Here is a 15,769-nt window from a genome sequence, read left to right on the forward strand (position 1 = left end):
TAAAATTTGGAGTGGCTGGGATGGATACGATGATACCATAGGTAGCGTTTGTTTTCGGGGGCAGGACACGGAGACATGGACAACACTTGTTTAAAAAGTGTTTGGAAGCAGAGACATGGACAGTGGACTGGTGCGCGAAATTGTGATTCACTACACAACTTTGCACAACTAACCAACAAGTGCACTGGGTCGTCCAAGTAATAAACCTTACGCGAGTAAGGGTCGATCCCACGGAGATTGTTGGTATGAAGCAAGCTATGGTCACCTTGTAAATCTTAGTCAGGCAGACTCAAATGGGTATGGTGATATACGAATAAAGCATAAAGATAAAGATAGAGGTACTTATGTAATTCATTGGTAGGAACTTCAGATAAGCGTATGAAGATGCCTTCCCTTCCGTCTCTCTGCTTTCCTACTGCCTTCATCCAATCCTTCTTACTCCTTTCCATGGCAAGCTTGTGTAGGGTTTCACCGTTGTCAATGGCTACCTCCCATCCTCTCAGTGAAAACGTTTGCAAATGCTCTGTCACAGCACGCGGAATTCAGCTGTCAGTTCTCGGTCAGGCCGGAATAGAATCCATCGATTCTTTTGCGTCTGTCACTAACGCCCCGCCTGCTAGGAGTTTGGAGCACGTCACAGTCATTCAATCATTGAATCCTACTCAGAATACCACAGACAAGGTTAGACCTTCTGGATTCTCTTGAATGCCGCCATCTGTTCTCGCCTATACCACGAAGACTCTGATCTCACGGAATGGTTGGCTCGTTTGTCAGGCGAGCACTCGGTTGTCAGGCGATCAACCATGCATCGTGCAATCAGGAATCCAAGAGATATTCACTAAAGCCTTGATTGCTTGTAGAACAAAAGTGGTTGTCAGTCACCTTGTTCATAAGTGAGAATGATGATGAGTGTCACAGATCATCACATTCATCAAGTTAAAGAACAAGTGATATCTTAGAACAGGAACAAGCGGAATTGAATGGAAGAACAATAGTAATTGCATTAATACTCGAGGTACAGCAGAGCTCCACACCTTAATCTATGGTGTGTAGAAACTCCACCGTTGAAAATACATAAGCATAAGGTCTAGGCATGGCCGAATGGCCAGCCTCCCAATGATCTAAGATAGCATAAAACACGAAGATAGCTACCCAGATGAAAATACAATAGTAAAAGGTCCTATATATAGAGAACTAGTAGCCTAAGGTGTACAGAGATGAGTAAATGACATAAAAATCCACTTCCGGGCCCACTTGGTGTGTGCTTGGGCTGAGCAATGAAGCAATTTCGTGTAGAGACTCTTATTGGAGTTAAACGCCAGCTTTTATGCCAGTTTGGGCGTTTAACTCCCATTTAGGTGCCAGTTCCGGCGTTTAACGCTGGAATTTCTGAGGGTGACTTTGAACGCCGGTTTGGGCTATCAAATCTTGGGCAAAGTTTGGACTATCATATATTGCTGGAAAGCCCAGGATGTCTACTTTCCAACGCCGTTGAGAGCGCGCCAATTGGGCTTCTGTAGCTCCAGAAAATCCACTTCGAGTGCAGGGAGGTCAGAATCCAACAGCATCTGCAGTCCTTTTCAGTCTCTGGATCAGATTTTTGCTCAGGTCCCTCAATTTCAGCCAGAAAATACCTGAAATCACAGAAAAACACACAAACTCATAGTAAAGTCCAGAAAAGTAAATTTTAACTAAAAACTAATAAAAATATACTAAAAACTAACTAGATCATACTAAAAACATACTAAAAACAATGCCAAAAAGGGTACAAATTATCCGCTCATCACAACACCAAACTTAAATTGTTGCTTGTCCTCAAGCAACTGAAAATCAAATAAGATAAAAAGAAGAGAATATACTATAGACTCCAAATTATCAATGAAACTTAGCTCCAAATTAGATGAGCGGGACTAGTAGCTTTTTGCCTCCGAACAGTTTTGGCATCTCACTTTATCCTTTGAAATTCAGAATGATTGGCTTCTTTAGGAACTCAGAATCCAGATAGTGTTATTGATTCTCCTAGTTAAGTATGATGATTCTTGAACACAGCTACTTATTGAGTCTTGGCCGTGGCCCAAAGCACTCTGTCTTCCAGTATTACCACCGGATACATACATGCCACATACACATAATTGGGTGAACCTTTTCAGATTGTGACTCAGCTTTGCTAAAGTCCCCAATTAGAGGTGTCCAGGGTTCTTAAGCACACTCTTTTTGCCTTGGATCACAACTTTATTTCTTTCTTTTTCTTTTCTTTTTCTTTTCTTTTTCTTTCTCCCCTTTTTTTTCGTTTTTCTCCTTCTTTTTTTTTTGTATTCACTGCTTTTTCTTGCTTCAAGAATTATTTTTATGATTTTTCAGATCCTCAGTAACATGTCTCCTTTTTCATCATTCTTTCAAGAGCCAACAATTTTAACATTCATGAACAACAAATTCAAAAGACATATGCACTGTTCAAGCATACATTCAGAAAACAAAAAGTATTGTCACCACATCAAACTAATTAAGCTAGTTTTAAAGATGAATTCGAAATCCTGTACTTCTTGTTCTTTTGTAATAAAAACAGTTTTCATTTAAGAAAGGTGATAGATTTATAGGACATTCATAACTTTAAGGCATAGACACTAAGACACTAATGATCATAAGACACAAACATGGATAAACATAAAGCATAATTTTCGAAAAACAGAAAAATAAAGAACAAGGAGATTAAAGAACGGGTCCACCTTAGTGATGGCGGCTTGTTCTTCCTCTTGAAGGTCTTATGGAGTTCTTGAGCTCCTCAATGTCTCTTCCTTGTCTTTGTTGCTCCTCTCTCATGATTCTTTGATCTTCTCTAATGATGATGGAGTGTTCTTGGTGCTCCACCCTTAGTTGTCCCATGTTGGAACTCAGTTCTCCTAGGGAGGTGTTTAGTTGCTCCCAATAGTTTTGTGGGGGAAAGTGCATCCCTTGAGGCATCTCAGGGATCTCATGATGAGTGGGGTCTCTTGTGTGCTCCATCCTCTTCTTAGTGATGGGCTTGAGGTCATGCCTTCTCAGTTGAACCGGCTTCCTTCTTGAATCTCTCTTTCATTGAACGCCCTCTTCATAAATGTCTATGAGGACTTGGTCCAACCTTTGATCAAAGTTGACCCTTCTTCATGGCCACAACTTCATAGAAGTGGTCTTGATGCACCCTTGAGATGAATCTCTCCATCTCCCATGACTCGGAGGTGGAAGCTTTTTGCCTTCTCTTTCCTCTTTCTAGAGGTTTCTCCGGCCTTGGATACCATAAATGGTTATGGAAAAATGAAAAAGCAACGCTTTTACCACACCAAACTTAAAAGGTTTGCTCGTCCTCGAGCAAAAGAAGAAAGAAGAGAGTGGAAGAAGAAGAAATGAGGAAGAAGGGAATGGCTTTTGTGTTCGGCCAAAGAGGGGGAGAAGTGGTGATTAGGTTGTTTGATGAATGGGTGAAGAAGAAGAGAGAGTGGTGGGGTTGGTGGAGATCCTGTGGGGTCCACAGATCCTGTGGTGTCAAGGAAAAGTCATCCCTGCACCAAATGGCTTTCAAAATCACGTTTTAAGCCATTTCTGGCGTTAAACGCCGGGCTGGTGCCCATTCCTGGCGTTTAACGCCAGGTTCTTGCCCTTTTCTGGCGTTTAACGCCAGTCTGGTGCCCCTTTCTGGCGTTAAACGCCCAGAATGGTGCCAGACTGGGCGTTAAACGCCCAACTGCTAGCCTCACTGGCGTTTAAACGCCAGTGAGTTCTTCCTCCAGGGTGTGCTATTTTTCTTCCTGTTTTTCATTCTGTTTTTACTTTTTCAATTGATATTGTGTCTTCTTATGATCATCAACCTACAAAATAAAATAGAATAACAAAAGAAAATAGATAAAATATAACATTGGGTTGCCTCCCAACAAGCGCTTCTTTAATGTCAGTAGCTTGACAGAGGGCTCTCATGGAGCCTCAAAGATACTCAGAGCAATGTTGGGACCTCCCAACACCAAACTTAAAGTTTGACTGTGGGGGCTCTGTTTGACTCTGAGTTGAGAGAAGCTCTTCATGCTTCCTCTCCATGGTGACAGAGGGATATCCTTGAGCCTTAAACACAAAGGATTCTTCATTCACTTGAATGATCAGTTCACCTCTATCAACATCAATCACAGCCTTTGCTGTGGCTAGGAAGGGTCTGCCAAGGATGATAGATTCATCCATGCACTTCCCAGTCTCTAGGACTATGAAATCAGTAGGGATGTAATGGTCTTCAATCTTAACCAAAACATTCTCTACAAGTCCATAAGCTTGTTTTCTTGAGTTGTCTGCCATCTCTAGTGAGATTCTTGCAGCTTGTACCTCAAAGATCCCTAGCTTCTCCATTACAGAGAGAGGCATGAGGTTTACACTTGACCCTAAGTCACACAGAGCCTTCTTGAAGGTCATGGTGCCTATGGTACAAGGTATGGAAAACTTCCCAGGATCTTGTCTCTTTTGAGGTAATTTCTGCCTAGACAAGTCATCCAGTTCTTTGTTGAGCAAAGGAGGTTCATTCTCCCAAGTCTCATTTCCAAATAACTTGTCATTTAGCTTCATGATTGCTCCAAGATATTTAGCAACTTGCTCTTCAGTGACATACTCATCCTCTTCAGAGGAAGAATACTCATCAGAGCTCATGAAAGGCAGAAGTAAGTCCAATGGAATCTCTATGGTCTCATTTTGAGCCTCAGATTCCCATGGTTCCTCATTGGGGAACTCAATGGAGGTCAGTGCACGCCCACTGAGGTCTTCCTCAGTGGCGTTCACTTCCTCTCCTTCCTCTCCAAATTCGGCCATGTTGATGACCTTGCACTCTCCTTTTGAATTTTCTTCTGTATTGCTTGGAAGAGTACTAGGAGAGAGTTCAGTAACTTTCTTGCTCAGCTGCCCCACTTGTGCCTCCAAATTCCTAATGGAGGACCTTGTTTCAGTCATGAAACTTTGAGTGGTTTTGATTAGATCAGAGACCATAGTTGCTAAGTCAGAGGGGTTCTGCTTAGAATTCTCTGTCTGTTGCTGAGAAGATGATGGAAACGGCTTGCCATTGCTAAACCTATTTCTTCCACCATTATTGTTATTGAAACCTTGTTGAGGTCTCTCTTGATTCTTCCATGAGAAATTTGGATGATTTCTCCATGAAGAATTATAGGTGTTTCCATAGGGTTCTCCTAGGTAATTCACCTCTTCCATTGAAGGGTTCTCAGGATCAAAGGCTTCTTTCTCAGATGAAGCATCCTTAGTACTGCTTGGTGCATTTTGCATTCCAGACAGACTTTGAGAAATCAAATTGACTTGTTGAGTCAATATCTTGTTCTGAGCCAATATGGCATTCAGAGCATCAATCTCAAGAACTCCTTTCTTCTGACTTGTCCCATTGTTCACAGGATTCCTTTCAGAAGTGTACATGAATTGGTTATTTGCAACCATTTCAATGAGCTCTTGAGCTTCTGTAGGCGTCTTCTTCAGATGAAGAGATCCTCCAGCAGAGCTATCCAAGGACATCTTGGATAGTTCAGAGAGACCATCATAGAAAATACCTATGATGCTCCATTCAGAAAGCATGTCAGAAGGACATTTTCTAATTAATTGTTTGTATCTTTCCCAAGCTTCATAGAGGGATTCTCCATCCTTCTGTCTGAAGGTTTGGACTTCCACTCTAAGCTTACTCAATTTTTGAGGTGGAAAGAACTTTGCCAAGAAGGCATTGACTAGCTTTTCCCATGAGTCCAGGCTTTCTTTAGGTTGTGAGTCCAACCATGTCCTAGCTCTGTCTCTTACAGCAAAAGGGAATAGCATAAGTCTGTAGACCTCAGGGTCTACCCCATTAGTCTTGGCAGTGTCACAGATTTGCAAGAATTCAGCTAAAAACTGATGAGGATCTTCCAATGGAAGTCCATGAAACTTGCAATTCTGTTGCATTAGAGAAACTAATTGAGGCTTAAGCTCAAAGTTGTTTGCTCCAATGGCAGGGCTAGAGATGCTTCTCCCATAGAAGTCGGGAGTAGGTGCAGTAAAGTCACCCAGCACCTTCCTTGCATTGTTGGCATTGTTGTTGTTTTCGGCTGCCATAGGTTCTTCTTCTTTGAAGAATTCGGTCAGGTCCTCAACAGAGAGTTGTGCCTTAGCTTCTCTTAGCTTTCGCTTCAAGGTCCTTTCAGGTTCAGGGTCAGCTTTAACAAGAATGCCTTTGTCTTTGCTCCTGCTCATATGAAAGAGAAGAGAACAAGAAAATGTGGAATCCTCTATGTCACAGTATAGAGATTCCTTGAGGTGTCAGAGGAAAAGAAAAATAGAAGAAAGAAGTAGAAAATTCGAACTTATCAAAGAAGATGGAGTTCGAATTTTGCATTAAGGGATAGTGTTAGTCCATAAATAGAAGGATGTGAGAAGAAGGGAAGTGATTTTCGAAAATTAAGTAAAGATTTTTGAAAACATTTTTGAAAAACACTAATTGATTTTCGAAAATGAAAGTGGAAAAGAAATCAAGTGATTTTTTTGAAAAAGATTTTGAAATTATAAATCAAAGAGATTTGATTGAAAACTATTTTGAAAAAGATGAGGTTAAGAAGATATGATTGGTTTTAAAAAATATGTGATTGAGAAGATATGATTTGAAAACAATTTTAAAAAGATTTGATTTTTAAAAATTAATAACTTGGCTATCAAGAAAAGATATGATTCAAACATTAAACCTTTCTCAACAGAAAAGGCAACATACTTGAAATGTTGAATCAAATCATTAATTGATAGCAAGTATCTTTGAAAAAGGAAGGAAATTGATTTTTAAAAACATTTGATTGAAAAGATATGATTTGAAAAAGATTTGATTTTGAAAAACTTTGAAAACTTGGAAAAAAAATTGATTTGAAAACAAAATCCTCCCCCTTGTGCCATCCTGGCGTTAAACGCCCAGAATGGTGCACATTCTGGCGTTTAACGCCCAAAACTCTACCCTTTTGGGCGTTAAACGCCCAACCAGGTACCCTGGCTGGCGTTTAAACGCCAGTCTGTCCTTCTTCACTGGGCGTTTTGAACGCCCAGCTTTTTCTGTGCAATCCCTCTGCTGTATGTTCTGAATCTTCAATTCTCTGTATTATTGACTTGAGAAGACACAAATTAAAAATATTTTTGGATTTTTTAATAATCAAAATGCAACTAAAATCAAATAACAATGCATGCAAGACACCAAACTTAGCAGTTTGTATACTACTGACACTAATGAGAATGCATATGAGACACACAAAACACTCAAGTCAAGAGAATCTAAAGATTAGAGTAAGAAATCATCAATAACATCTTGAAGATCCTTAAGACACATGAATGGATGCACGCAATTGACACCAAACTTAAAATGAGACTCTAGACTCAAACAAGAAACATAAAATATTTTTGGTTTTTATGATTTTGTAATTTTTTTTTTGTGCTTTTTCGAAAATTATATGGAAAAGAAAATAAAGGTATCAAAATTCTTAATGAGAATTCCAGGAATCATGCAATGTTAGTCTAAACCTTTAGTCTAAAGGAATTAGACATGGCTAGCCAAGCTTCAGCAGGACATTACATTCAAGAGCTAAATTGATGAGAATCAATCAGCTTTGGTGATGATAAGAACATCACCTTGAAACACTAGAATTCATTCTTAAGAACTCTGAAGAAAAATACCTAATCTAAGCAACAAGATGAACCGTCAGTTGTCCATACTCGAACAATCCCCGGCAACGGCGCCAAAAACTTGGTGCGCGAAATTGTGATTCACTACACAACTTTGCACAACTAACCAGCAAGTGCACTGGGTCGTCCAAGTAATAAACCTTACGCGAGTAAGGGTCGATCCCACGGAGATTGTTGGTATGAAGCAAGCTATGGTCACCTTGTAAATCTTAGTCAGGCAGACTCAAATGGGTATGGTGATATACGAATAAAGCATAAAGATAAAGATAGAGGTACTTATGTAATTCATTGGTAGGAACTTCAGATAAGCGTATGAAGATGCCTTCCCTTCCGTCTCTCTGCTTTCCTACTGCCTTCATCCAATCCTTCTTACTCCTTTCCATGGCAAGCTTGTGTAGGGTTTCACCGTTGTCAATGGCTACCTCCCATCCTCTCAGTGAAAACGTTTGCAAATGCTCTGTCACAGCACGCGGAATTCAGCTGTCGGTTCTCGGTCAGGCCGGAATAGAATCCATCGATTCTTTTGCGTCTGTCACTAACGCCCCGCCTGCTAGGAGTTTGGAGCACGTCACAGTCATTCAATCATTGAATCCTACTCAGAATACCACAGACAAGGTTAGACCTTCCGGATTCTCTTGAATGCCGCCATCTGTTCTTGCCTATACCACGAAGACTCTGATCTCACGGAATGGTTGGCTCGTTTGTCAGGCGAGCACTCGGTTGTCAGGCGATCAACCATGCATCGTGCAATCAGGAATCCAAGAGATATTCACTAAAGCCTTGATTGCTTGTAGAACAAAAGTGGTTGTCAGTCACCTTGTTCATAAGTGAGAATGATGATGAGTGTCACGGATCATCACATTCATCAAGTTAAAGAACAAGTGATATCTTAGAACAGGAACAAGCGGAATTGAATGGAAGAACAATAGTAATTACATTAATACTCGAGGTACAGCAGAGCTCCACACCTTAATCTATGGTGTGTAGAAACTCCACCGTTGAAAATACATAAGCATAAGGTCTAGGCATGGCCGAATGGCCAGCCTCCCAATGATCTAAGATAGCATAAAACACGAAGATAGCTACCCAGATGAAAATACAATAGTAAAAGGTCCTATATATAGAGAACTAGTAGCCTAGGGTGTACAGAGATGAGTAAATGACATAAAAATCCACTTCCGGGCCCACTTGGTGTGTGCTTGGGCTGAGCAATGAAGCAATTTCGTGTAGAGACTCTTATTGGAGTTAAACGCCAGCTTTTATGCCAGTTTGGGCGTTTAACTCCCATTTAGGTGCCAGTTCCGGCGTTTAACACTGGAATTTCTGAGGGTGACTTTGAACGCCAGTTTGGGCCATCAAATCTTGGGCAAAGTATGGACTATCATATATTGCTGGAAAGCCCAGGATGTCTACTTTCCAACGCCGTTGAGAGCGCGCCAATTGGGCTTCTGTAGCTCCAGAAAATCCACTTCGAGTGCAGGGAGGTCAGAATCCAACAACATCTGCAGTCCTTTTCAGTCTCTGGATCAGATTTTTGCTCAGGTCCCTCAATTTCAGCCAGAAAATACCTGAAATCACAGAAAAACACACAAACTCATAGTAAAGTCCAGAAAAGTGAATTTTAACTAAAAACTAATAAAAATATACTAAAAACTAACTAGATCATACTAAAAACATACTAAAAACAATGCCAAAAAGGGTACAAATTATCCGCTCATCATGGACATATTGTCTCCGAGACAGTTTTTGATATTTTTGTGTCCACTCTCTCACGAAGGACACAGAATTTGGAAGAGTGGACACGGACAATTTTATAAATTTTTTTTTCCTTTTTTCCACTATTATCCCTTCTTATTTTTCCTATTGCGTTGTTCAGAGATAATTATTGGGGGTAGATAATTCTTTTCTTTTTATCATTTTACTTTAATACCATTTTAACCATATATTATATTATTTGATTTGTAATAAAAATAATTAATCTTAAAACTTTTGAAAGATAAATATTATCAAAAATAAAATTGATCTTTTAAAATGCTAAAAAATAATTTATAAATTGTAATTAATTTTATATAATTTAAAAAATCAGTTTTTTATAACAAAAAATCAGTTTTTAAATAAAAAAATTAGTTTTTTTTAAATAAAAGTAAATTTTTATATGCAAAAACTAATTATTTTTTCATGTAAAAATGGATTTTTTTTTAAATTAATTTTTTATTTAAAATTAATTTGGCTTATTAACTTAAACAAAATTTTTTATTAATCAAACTCAAATTTATTTTTTTTATTAATCTTAACCATATGTATTCCTACATATTAATAATAAATTTTAAAATAAAATAAGGGGTAAGTACGATTTTGGTCCCTAACGTTTTGTGCCAGAATCGAATTCGTCCCTCTTGTTAATTTGGGTTTAAAGTCGTCCTTAACGTTTTTATTCGAATTAAAATCGTCCTTTTTAATAAAATTTTTTGTTTTATTCCTAAACTATCCCTATTCCTATTTTAATAATAAAAATTATAAAAATTATAAAATAAAAAAAAGAAAAACACGTGTTTGGGGGAGAGGGAAGAAAACGCGTTTATACGAAGGGGGAGGGGAGGGGAGGGGAGGGGAAGGGAAGAGGGGGAGGGGGACAGCGCCGGGGAGCCTCCGTCGTCGCCGTCGCCTCCTCCAAAACTCTGATGATGATGACGATGAAGGGGGAAGGGAAGCCGCTGTCTCGCCGCCGCAGTCTCGCCGTCCCGCCGCTGCCTTTCCGCCCGGCCGCTGCCTCTCCGCCGTTCATGCATGCTCCTCTGTTGATTTGGCTTTGTTAATTTGTTACTTGAGTTTTTGTTTCTGTTTCTGTTTGGGGGTGGGGGAAAGGGGAGGCGGGGAGGGGATTGACGCGGGGTGGGGGTGGGGGTGTTGGGAAGTTGGGAAGGGGAGACGGAGAGGGGGGTGACGCGGGGTGGGGGTGCTGGGAAGGGAAGACGGGGAGGGGGGTGACGCGGGGTGGGGGTGGGGGGTGGGGGTGCTGGGAAGGGGAGACGGGGAGGGGGTGACGCGGGGTGGGGGTGGGGGTGGTGGGAAGGGGAAGGAAAAACGGGGAGGGGGTGACACGGGGTGTTGGGAATAAGTAGTATGACCACAATTCAATCAATCACTTGTCAAATAATTTGTTATTGTTATTATATTAAAATGTTAATATAATAAGGTTCTTGATTAAATTTAGAGATTTATCATTGTGATAGTGATCATAATATTGAGAGATAAATCTTTTATAATTTAATCAAAATTGTTCTTGGTCATAGGATTATTAAAAAGGACATTAATAATCCGGAAAGATCAATATATATATATAATGGTCTTCATTGGATGAAGATTAATAGATCTCATTTATTAAATTATATATATAGATGGTGCATATAGAGATATGACCATTGAACTGACTCACTTTGAGAATTCCTAATGGTTATAATTACCGTATATTTGTCAATAGGATATTCTTAAGATGAACATAGTAATAGAGTTTCCTTTGACCTGCGACTGTCATAGTAATTAACAATGTATTTATTATACTTTGATTCCGGACACCTAATACCCTAGGGTGCTAGTTGAATGGATATTGGGTATGATTTAAATACTTGTAGAATTAATGATTAGTCAATAAGGAATCCATCAACTCTCGGTAAAGAGTTTGAGCTCTATGATTATAATGACTAAGATGAATAAAACCTTGGCCAAGGAGATTGAATGAATGAAGAAATGAGTTTCTTAAGTCATTCACAGTTCATTATAATAATGGTAACAAGTTAGAGTTTGACAATTAAACCATACTCTAAGGGTTAACCAAGAGGTAGAAAGATGGAAGGAATTATACTTTGTTCTTCTGAGGTTCTTAGTAAAAATATATTACTTCATACTATCGGGTCATTGAGGAGTGTTGCTAGACGCCAACCTTAATTAGTAAATTTAGTATGACTAATTTACTACCCGCTTAGTATTGAACCTATGGGGTCACACACTAACGAGTGTTCTAATATTTGCTATAGAATTATTTAATTATTATTTTAATTTGATCAAATAAATAATTATATTAATTCAAATGGAATATTATTATATTTTTTGCTAGCACAAAAAATATAATGATAGTATGATAATTGAGAATATTAAATGAGATTTGAGAATAATTAGTTATTCTATTTCTAAATTTGAATTATAAGGTTGGATGAGATCCTAACTGATTCTGTTTCAAATTGAGTTATGATATGATTCATAAATTTGAAATATTCAAATTAAAATAGTAAGATATGATTTAAAATTGAATTGAGATTCAAATTTAAAATCAACAACAAATCTCATACTATATATAGGTATGCCAAAAGTAGAGGAAAACATGAGAAAGACAGAGAGAATAACAAGGGTTGTTATTCCTTTACCTCTACGCACATAAATGTATGTGAGCCTAATTCTTAGAGAAGAATTTTATGGTGTGCAAAGAGTTGCAAGAGATTTCTCAATTTAGATCAGATGTCCATTGGTCAAGGGGTTGACAGCAAATATTGGTCTCGGTGTGGATACGCATAGCACCTTCGTACCATCGAAGGAGAAAAAAAGATTTTTACTAGCGTACTCAGGTATTTAGATCTGATCTATATATTCTTTATTATTGGAATAAAGTTTAAGCACAAAAATAGATCTTTAAGGATTACTTTCTTTTCTTCCGCTGCGTGTGTTATGAACACATAGTAATCCTTCACGGGGTGGGAGTGGGGGTGCTGGGAAGGGGAGACGGGGAGGGAGGGTGACGCGGGGTGGGGGTGGGGTTGCTGGGAAGGGAAGACAGGGAAGGGGAAGGGGAGGCAAGGAGGGGGAGGGGGAAGGGGTTTAAGGGGGAGGCAGGGAGGAGGGAGGGGGAAGGCAGGGAGGGGGAGGGGGGCGGCGGCGGCATTGGTGGTGGTGCTGGTGGAGGTTGTGGCGGTGGTGTTGGTGTTGGTGGTGGTGGTGGTGGTGGAGGAAGTAATTATGTTGGTAGTGGTGAGGGTATTTTTGTCCAAAAAAAATAAAAAGGACGATTTTAATACGAATAAAAACGTTAAGGACGATTTAAAACCCAAATTAACAAGAGGGACGAATTCGATTATGGCACAAAATGTTAGGGACCAAAATCGTACTTATCCCATAAAATAATTATATTTATAAATTTTATTTTAATATAAATACTAATATATTTTTTTATTAAAATTTTTTGCCTCTTCAAATATTTTTTTCAAGTTCCGTCTGTACTCCTACATACTCTCATTTTTTATTAAATTAATTTGTATTGATGTAGAAAATTTGGAATCACATGACTATTTTAGTCATTTCATATAATATTTTAGTCTTGTCCATGTGTATCCAAACATAATACTAGGCATTACATTAGTATCTTGTCCATCGTATCCAAACACAATACACAAAAAATAATTTTTAATGTCTTTGCCCTATTGTATCCGTCTCAGTGTCATGTTCTGTCTTGTCTCTAAAAACAAACGCAGCCATATAGATAAATTACTGAGAAACTTGTATTCCTCACCCCTCTTTCCGTACCATATTAAAAACCGACACAGTACAAAGTAATACACTGTTCGATTGAGGAGAAAAGACAAGTGCACTATTAGGAGCGAGATATCAAGGATGTAAATATGAAACGTTAAGCGCTTACCCAAAGTCATATTAAGAATGAAGAATAGGCAATTGTTTTAGTCATAGTTATACAAATTAAGAGAATTAAGATTTTCTATGTGCCTTGTTTATCTTTGTTGAATGATTGTAATTGTGACTATGATGTTTCTTTTTTATGATTATTTGGTATGAGTAAAGCTTGTCATTGTTTGTGCTTTCATAGTTTAGCACGCCTGTTTTTCATATTAGTACCTTCATATCCACTTATATTTTTCAATTAGTAACCATTCTAATAGAAATTAGTTATTCACTATTTTTACATATATAAATTATTTTATATAAAAATTTCATATTGTTTTGAAAATTTCGCAAGGTTTTGAATATCAATGACCAATATAATCCAAATAAGGCTTAAACCCAGTTTAAAAATATTAGAGTGTTACATTTTTTGTATCAGAGCAATTTGATCCCATGTGACTATATTCTATGCTTACAAGATTAATTTATTACCATTTATTAGTTATAATTACTGTCATATAATGAAATATTTTCTATGTGATCAAATTAGATTAGAAATATGTGATCATCTAATAGTAAAAGTTATTGTGCTCCTAAATATTTTGTTTGAGGATTATCCCGTAATTGTATGGTCAAAATGTGCATGTGTTAACGAGAATACCTGCATATCTTTGCGTTTTTTGGATTAATACTATTCTTATAATTGCTACCACTACCTTATAAGCCATTTAAGCTAATAGTGCATGTACTTTTATAAAATCCATTCCATTATTTAATATGCCCTATCATCATTATATTCCATAAAAATGTGATATTACACGATATTTTTATTTATGTCATTTATGTTACTATTACTATCTCTTTAATCAGAAGGGAAGAAAAAATGTGAAGCAATTGTCTTATATGTTAAGAAAAACTACTTACTTTTAACTTCTCTAAACTCTGCTTGTCATGCTTTTGCTTAGCTTAATTTGACATTAACTTTATTGATTAGCTTTTCTTTTTTTTCTCTTTGGTGTTTGAATAAAAAAGTAAATTCTTTTCTCTTGTCTAACCAACACTGAAGTAAACTTAGCAGCAGTTTAAGGTTGTTTTTCCTTTAGATTAATTTACTTTGGACTTGGTTTGATTCTATTTCCATTTAGCAGCTTTGGATCATTTTGTCTCATAGAATTGAACTACAACAAAATAATTTGGACCTGCACATCAAACTAACATCATCAAACTCACTTGGGTTATCAACCCAAATCAACATGTTTGCATCAGTCATTTGTTGTATATCTACTAAATTCAACAACTTGTCTAATTACTCTTAAGTGAATGCATATGAATGGCGATATGTAACCAATTATGCCCTTGCATGTGATTTATATGATTTGAATATTTGAATTTGATGTGTTAGAATATTATTTGAAGATTGATGATCTTTATTGCTTGTTAGAGATTAGGCTATAAATTCGGATTCTCAATTCGGGTAATATAAAAAGTAAAAATAGTAAGTTGCATAATTAATTTTCATTCTATACATTACCTTTTTAAGTAGGGTAAAATTTGAGCGTAAATTTGATAAGTCTAATTTGCTGTCTTCAGAGTTTAGGATTATCAAGATCTTTAGATCAGAGAGATTTATAATTTTTGAAGTAAAATTGTCTAAAAACTTTTAAGATAAGAAAAATTCAAAATCCTAAACCAAATAACTTATCTAACAAAATTCAAATCAGTATAGGACTAAAATTATTTATATTTTTTATATATAAACAATTAATACATATATATTTTTTTACAAAAGAAGGATATCATATCAAAAATTCTATTTTCATATTATTCTTTTCTTTCTTTAAATTATAATCTTTATACATTTTTAAATTTTTATTATTATTATTATCTTTTTTCATCTAGTAATTTTTTTAGTATCATCTCCTAATTAATAATAAATTTAATATTATTATCAAACTCTTAAGAGAAATTTTTTTATTATTTAATTGTTTATTAACTCTATTTTCATTAACAAATGGATTAAGGATTACAACTTACAAAGTGATTTTGGTACATATATAAAAACGAAAACTGTGTAACTTTATTAATATTTAGCTATAAATTTTCATTAAACTCTAAAAATAACTAAAGTAAAATATCATTTAGTTTTATCCCCATCAATCTTCAAACTATAAATAATCTTGAATGATTATTATGAACGAGAAAATATCAGTAATATTAGAAAAATAAAAAAAAATATCAAAAAATATCTTATTTAACATATTAATTATTATAATAATAAATAAATATTAAATAAAATAAATTATGATTATTTTTTTTTTAGTTACTAAATATTTTCGGTATATTATTTATCTAACTCTCTTAGCATTTTATGTTTTTTGACACTTATTAATGATCATCTCAACGCTAATTATTC

The 15,769-nt window shown here is 36.6% G+C and overlaps 1 non-coding gene across 1 annotated transcript; it reads left to right on the top strand.

Moving 5' to 3' along the window:
* Positions 1-5,577: 5,577 nt before the first annotated feature.
* On the top strand, positions 5,578-5,685 carry LOC130978851 (small nucleolar RNA R71). The gene has a single exon (XR_009086462.1). It is a non-coding gene; the product is annotated as a small nucleolar RNA R71 (small nucleolar RNA).
* The last annotated feature ends 10,084 nt before the right edge of the window (positions 5,686-15,769 follow it).

Source organism: Arachis stenosperma, chromosome 4 (assembly GCF_014773155.1).
Source record: "Arachis stenosperma cultivar V10309 chromosome 4, arast.V10309.gnm1.PFL2, whole genome shotgun sequence".
Lineage (NCBI taxonomy): Eukaryota > Viridiplantae > Streptophyta > Magnoliopsida > Fabales > Fabaceae > Arachis > Arachis stenosperma.